Below are 7,537 nucleotides of genomic sequence, written 5' to 3' on the forward strand. Positions count from 1 at the left end.
GGGGATGGTGGTGAAATCCTTCTCAGGAGGGAGGGTGAATGTGAGCATGAAGCAGCTGTGTTTGGGGTACCCTGCAGCTGAACACACATGCCAATTGTCTGTCACTGAGCTTCTCAGGCCCTGTCAACATGGAAAGGGACCCCATGGTACACCTTGTCCTAGTTTGGTGCCACAAATAACACCAAATGCTGCAGAATCTGTTGCTTTGAGTGGCCAGGATAGTTTGGGTGGGTATCTACACTCATAAGAGTGTTTGGGGTGGTCTGACCCTAGCCTGGAGCAGTACCCTGCAGCTAGGGCAGTCTACCCACCCAATGACAGATGTGGCAGGGGAGTGGGGGGTAGAGTAGGAATTAAATAGACATTGTTATAAGGAGTGTTACAAGGTTGGGATGTGAGAAACCTTTCACCCTTGTCTCTCCACATCACAAGGTGGAACTGACTGTCTTGTGTTGATCTCTGAGACGGGGATCCCCATACCAGCCCTGTGTTCTCTTTGCAGGCTGGTGGGAGTGAGCAACGTGTGTTTGTGTGTTGCTCTTCTCTGGATTCTGGCTGTTGGGGATTACTGTTTGCACTGTCTGAGTTTTTTTTTTTTCTGCTGTGTTTTGTGAGCCATTACAAATCCTCATTTAGAAGACAGAACGGGTTATTAGATTTAATGTTCGAAAAGAATGCAACAAAATGGGAGCATCCGATGCATAAGCCTCCAAGGCGATGCTTCTGATTGGCTGTTTGCACTTACCCTAAATGGCCCTTCTTTGTCCCTGTCATCTCAGAACTGAGCCAGAGGAGATGGGGACCAGGGAGATGCCTGGGAGATTTTAGTGGCTTCTCTGTGAAGAGCCTTCTAGGATTTTGTCCTTGTCTAGCCCATAGTCAGTGTGAGGACAGTGTCCTATGGATCATAGGAGTCATGCTACAGGTGTGTTCATCTAGGGTGTGGGACTTCCTCTAGGACATGGGAAGGAAACAATGGAGACCAGAGGCCAAGCAACAGGAGCATGGTGCTGATTCTGGGTTGGTAACAAATGAGCTAATGCTGGATCCAGGATGGATGACAGTGTGAAAATTGAAAGCTGCCATCTGGGATGGACCATGGCTGCTACACAGATCTAAAGCTGCTGGACTCACCACATTCAAGGAAGGTCTCCTGTGAAGCATGGCCTGGTATGTGTATGGGTGCTAGTCTCGTCACTAAGAACATATCCTTCCTCCACCCAGGCTTGCCCTGAAGAAGCCTGCAGACCCCTGAGGAGAAAGACCAAGGTAATTAACGGGAAACTGAGGTCTCTATTATAAAGCTTCCTGAGCAATGGTGTCTGCGCTCTACTTGCTGTTAAGTGTACAGTGTGTGTGTGTGTGTGTGTGTGTGTGTGTGTGTGTGTGAGAGAGAGAGAGAGAGAGAGAGAGAGAGAGAGAGAGAGAGAGAGAGAGAGAGAGAGAGAGAGATGAGGGACACATATGTGCTCATTTGGATGGCAGCCCCTTCTTGTTTGTCTCTGCAGTTGAGGTGGTCCACCCAGGAGCTCATGTTGGACAATTAACTTCATGATGTCCTTTTGGATCTTAGTGATCGTCCCTCTAGCGATGATATACATGTACCATGGTCCTTGGTTGCCCCTAGGTATGACCCAGTATGGAGCATGTCTCATCTTGGGGTCTTCTTTACAAACCTAGTCTGATCAGGATTAAAAAAAAAAAAAAAAAAACAAGTTCAAATGCAAGTGCAGAGGTTCTCAGCCCGATGCTTGTCAGATGCTACTGAAGACCAACCAGGTTTGTGACCACCTCAGAAACACAGAGAGACTATTTTCCAGACCACCTAGGAGTTGGAGTTACAGGCAGTTGTGAGCTGGCCAGCAGGGGGTGCTGGGAACTGAACTCGGGTCCTCTGCAGGGACAGCACAAGCTCTTTACTGCTGCGCCATCTCTCCAGGCCCACAGTGCCATTTTAAATAAGGCAAGCTCACACTGGGTCAAGCATTTTTTTTCTAATACATTAATAAATAATGCCATGGTTGCTATGGCTACCTCTAGTTTAAAAGAACATTTTCGAGAGTTTCACATTATCAGTAAAAAGGAAAAAAAATCAATAATGAACTTCTATAACGAGAGAGAGAGAGAGAGAGAGAGAGAGAGAGAGAGAGAGAGAGAGAGAGAGAGATCTATATAGCACTAAAAGGATTTTTGACCTGATGCATTGCCGCTCTCACCTCTTACTTTGGTATTCAAACCAAACCCAAAGCTCTCACCTTTGAATAAGTTGTCCCCAGTGTTTCTATACACACTCTCCTTCCTTGAGGCTGAAAAACTCAGTCCTATGGACCTCAGCCTAACAGGCCCATCCGGGGATGCTTCCAATTGGCTCCTTTTGGGTTGGATAGCCACCTCATGACAATATCTGTAACTAGAGGCGGGTGGGTGCTTATTGACCAAGCCTTGGGTACATGGCCACTTGATACAGAGGAGGAGATCAGCCTTACTTGAATGGCAGGAGCTAGACTAGAGAGGCATTTCGGGAAGGAAAGAAGTCAGGTACTGTTGGAGGTGGGCTGGGTGTCCTAGGACTCCAGAGGGACCAAGAAGGTGAGGACTAGATCATGCCAGTGTGTTGGAGTCTGAGAGGTGACCTCTGAGAGCCTGGGGGCGGAGGCCTTGCTACAGTGAGATGAATGGGAAAGGACCAGACCAACTAGGGGAAGCCAGGGAAATGAGGCTACAAAGGAAGGGGGCGTGTGGGTGGTGAGACACGCAATCCTTGCCCAGTGCCGCCTGCGGCGCTAAGCACACCACATGGATTAGCTCATTAATTCTCAGCCCCGGAAAGTAGGTACTGCGATCCGTACTCACGTCTCTCTGTTCAGCAAGACAGGTTAGGAGAGACTCATTAACTGGGCCCAGGCCACCTAGCTAGTGGTGGTGGAGTTGTGAGTCCAGGGCAGGCTTCTAGCTACCTCTCAGAGCAGAACCTACTGGGGAGGAGACTTGGTGGTTAGTGATAGTTATGGTGAAGCTGAAGAGGGGGCAGTTGGTGGAGGGCGGTTGACTAGGGAGAAGAGAAGAAAACAGGGTGCCAGGGATGTTGAAGGGGGAGAAAGCCAGGTTTCTGTCACCACTGTTGTGAATTCGGGGCACAGCAGGATGGCTGGGGGCTCTTGGAGGCGTGAATGACCCTGCTTACAGTCCTGAGCTTTAAGAAGTGAGCTTGGGCACTCTCCTGAGAATTGCCCTGTCTTGGTTTCTGATGGCTGCCCCTGCCTTCAAGTGGCAGAGGCCTCCTCAAAGGAGCCTTGTTCTTACCCTGCGCCTGGAGCTTGGCTCAAGTGCAAACTTTCCTGGTGGGTCCCTCACTCCTCTGGAGAAGTTTTTCTTTGCTGGAAAGTGCTGTTACCCATGCTCTTTTTTGTCCTTCCCAGGGTTGGGATGACTCAGAGAAGAACTCCCTTTGAGTGATGACAGAATCATTTCCAGATACTCCTTCCAGAATTGGTCCAGGAGACACCAATGGGTTAACCCCTGTTCTTTTCTCCTGATAGGATAGAGTGCAGCAGCCCTCAGAGTTCAGCTGGGTGTCCTCTCCTACCTCCCCATGGTGGTTGTCCTGGGTCCAGAGCCCTCAGCCATCAGTGTGGCTAATGGAGATTCATGTATTTGTCCTATGGGATTGGCTCGGACTTTTGTCCTCTACAGAGCAAGCCAATGTCCCGAGCAGAGGAATATCACATTCTTCTGCCACTGGGCAGGTCACATGGGCTGGCCTCCCCTTCCCCCTTTCCTTCTCCCTGGACGCTTCCATGACTATAGTTCCCCCTGGACATTTTCATGACTGTAGTTGTCCCTGGACCCTTCCATGGCTGCGTCCCCCTGCACCCTTCCATGGCTGTGGCCCCCTGCACCCTTCCATGGCTGTGGCTCCCTGCACCCTTCCATGGCTATGGCCCCCTGTACCCTTCCATGGCTGTGTCCCCCTGCACCCTTCCATGGCTGTAGGCTCTGGAAGCTTAGGTGTGAGTGACTCCTCACCAGGTGCCCCTGGGATCACACAAGTCTGTTTTCCACTGTTCTGAGCCCACACTGGAGGAGTGAGCTGTGGCAGAGGCCTGGCAAGCTCGGCTCGTACAAATGACATTTTTTTCCAGATCATAGATATTTTTAATGCAGATTCACACAGGCCATCAATAACATCATGGGAACAATGCTTTCCATCGTAAGCCTATCATAAAAATAAACACTGTGACAGGAGTGAGCGGGAGCGGATTGCGCTCCCTGTGACGTACCGCTCGCTCGGGGGTGAACACACAACAGCTGTCTGGTCCCACAGCCTGGCAGACAGATTTGTGAGAAACAAGAGGCTGTGAGGCAAGTCAGGATGCTGGGCCAGTGGAGAACGTTCTGGAAGCACAGGTGGAAGGCTCTGGGTAGTCCAGGCCCTGGAGGGGCAGTGCCAGCTGGGCCCCTGAACGGTTGACATTCTTCTTTAGTAGTTCATGTATTCAGGGATGTGAAGGGCCTAGCCACAGCCACCATGCTGGGACATGCTCTTCAGGGGTCTGGCTTGGTCACAGTCCCCCCACATATTTTCCAGAGGTGGTGATGCCTTTCTGGACCATGCTCCTTGGAGCCTGGCCTCCTCCCAAGAGAATAACTGTCTCAGCCCTGGAGAACAGTACAGCTCTCCTCCTCTATGTACCACTCAGTCTTACCCTACAGAGGAGCCAGGATCCCAGATCTATGCCATCTTCACCCTTCCTGGCTCCCCACGTCTCTGGGAGCACTTTGGTGAAGCCCTGGGTGGCAGACATTCTCTTTCCTGGGAGAATAGGAATACCTTTTTGCAGCACACCCTCGGAGCTTTGACAGACGCGACCTTCCCTTCAGTGGTTCTAAATCTTCCTGAGGCTGGGACCCTTTAATACAGTTCCTTGTGTTGTGGTGACCCCCCCCCCCGACACACCATACTTATTTTGTTGCTATTTCATAACTGTAATTTTGCTACTGTTAGGACTCATCATGCAACTCTCTGATATGCAGGGTATCTGATATGTGACCCCCTTTGGAGGTCATGACCCACAGGTCGAGAACTGCTGCCTTAAAACCTGTACTATACCCTGGCTGGCCCTGGCCTGCCTGACATTTTCTGGTGGTTTTATTATTTGTTTATTTTCTTGTCTGCATCCCAGGCTCTTGATGTGGTCAGTGAGGTAATAATCCCAGGGGCCCGGGAAGAGTCAGTGGCTTAGAGGTTGTTAGGAACATCTCCTTCTCGTGAGCCAGTTCAGGCCTCTTCGGTGTAGGCTGTGAGGGAAACTATGGCCTGATGAGGTTGGAGAGGAGCCCACTGGCGGCCATCCATGCTGAAGGCTGGTGCATTCTTATTCAAGTGACCAGGTAGGTCCCTGGCTCTTCTTGTTCCCTGCTGAGTGGCCAGTAGTAGGAGCTCTCTCCCCAGCAAGGTCCAGGTCCTTCTGGGAGAAGAGGCAGAGGCTTTGGTGTCTGTACCCTGTACTCTGCAATGTGTGTCCACTGGTCCCCTTATTTCATGCCCAAGTCGCTGTCACTTGTGCTCCAGGTGCCCAGGTGAGGCAGGAGCTGAGATTGGCTTTTTTTTTTCTTTGAGCCCACATCCTAGGCTGGAGGGCTGAGGGCAGTTTTCTCTCCTTTCTTTTATATTTGCTCTCCAGCTGGCCTGAACCTCCACAGGCCTTCACCACCTGTAGGGCCCGCCATGTTATTTGTGTGGCGTTCTGTTGGTTATTAAAACTTTATGGGGCTATTTTGCTTATCACAAACATTTTGCACAAACTAGGTTCCCTCCTAATTTCCCAAGCGAACTTCTGTCCTTCAAATGGAAACACACCTCTGGGCATGCTTGTGTGGGATTATCTAGATCAGGTTCACTGGGGTGAGCAGACCCACCCCGGATGCAAGCAACACCATTCATGGGCAGACTGAACACCAGCACCCACCCCTCTCCACTTCCTGACTGCAGGTGCAATGTGATCTCCTGCCTCAAGCTCTGGCTGTCAGGACTTCCATGCCGTGATGTGCCTTTAAATGGAATAAAAAACAAAAAACAAAACAAAACAAAAACTGAATCCTTCCATGCTTCCTTAAGCTTCTTTTGTCACAGAAGTAAGAAAGAGCCAACACAGAAGGGGTAGTGGTGGTTTGGAGTGACAAGACGTCCTACCACAAAGCTGGTCTCCCGCACGTCTGCTGGTTTTGTGCCACACATTCCTGCCCACGCAGGGCACTCTGACCCTTTTCCTTCATTCCCACTGTTTTCCCCTTCTATTTCTTTTTATACTTACCCAGGATTTCCCTTGGCCTTCCAAGAGGATGGTTATTAAAGGATGCCCTGGTGTATCTGGGTGATACGGATAGAGCCAACTGAAATGATGTCTCTCACTCTAGCAGGGGACTGAGAGACACAATGCTGGAGACAGGGGGACAGCTGCCGTGTTGCTGGGCTGCAGGGACAGTGAGCTTCGGGGACAGTGGCCTGTGGGGACAGTGGCCTGTGGGGACCGTGGGCTGCAGGGACAGAAGCTGAGGAGTTACAAGGCTGCTTGCACAACTAGGCCATTGTCATGCTGAGAAAAACTCGCAACCCAGTGGGGCAAACTTCTACCTAGAGACTCCAGACAAACCGTGTGTTGGCTCCACCTGGCCTTCACTCAGTGGGGAGGGCATGATCCAGAACAACGCGTGCCTGCCGTCCATCACCCTGTACCTCTGATTTCCAGCTGAAGTCCTCCTCCCATGGGCCCTTGAACCTGCTCCCCTCTCCAGGGTGGCTGTCCACAGGGGCTCCAGACCGCTGCTTGCCTCCGCCTCCTCAATGCCGGCATGACAGATGTACAACACACCTAGCTCTTTGCTTGAGCTAGTCAGGTCCTTGAGCTCATGCGACAGGTACCTTCCCCACCGAGCCATCTCTCCAGCGCCAGTTTTTCATTTTCTTTCAAATAAACCACACTGCCCTGCTTCCATTGCTTACATGGGGTCTGCGTTGGCCCCGAGGCCTTCCTGTCCCGGCCCCGTCCCTGGGTCCCTGGTGGCTGGCTGCTATCATCAGTTCCACAGCCGCCCACTCGCTGCTCCTCCTGTGTGGACCTACTCGGATGGCTTGCGTGAATATAAAGTGTGTGAAATATTTTTATTTCCTGGCTCGCCTTCTCCTATGTATCTTTATTTAATTCCCAGAATGTGTTATGTTGTGTGTGTTCGCAGCTTATGTTTTTACATTTAGAATAGTTTTGCCTGTTTCCTACAGGGATAAGGCACTTTGGGCCAACTTCAATTTTCTAATTCTGAGTTTGGAATTGAAACTCCAGGCTAGAAGCTGAGCTTGTATGAGGCTCGTCGGTGCCCCCGGCAGTTGGGAAAGAGGTCTGAATCCAGTAGAAAGAAAGGTGTCAGTATGTGTCTTGGCTTTCCATATTTGGGGTGTGTTGAGTGTTACAGTTAGTCTGGTGGAAGTTGGAGGGTGGTTATTTGTAGTGCGTGTGAGTGTGGTGTGCGAGTGTGAACA

This window comes from Peromyscus maniculatus, chromosome 20 (assembly GCF_049852395.1).
Source record: "Peromyscus maniculatus bairdii isolate BWxNUB_F1_BW_parent chromosome 20, HU_Pman_BW_mat_3.1, whole genome shotgun sequence".
NCBI lineage: Eukaryota > Metazoa > Chordata > Mammalia > Rodentia > Cricetidae > Peromyscus > Peromyscus maniculatus.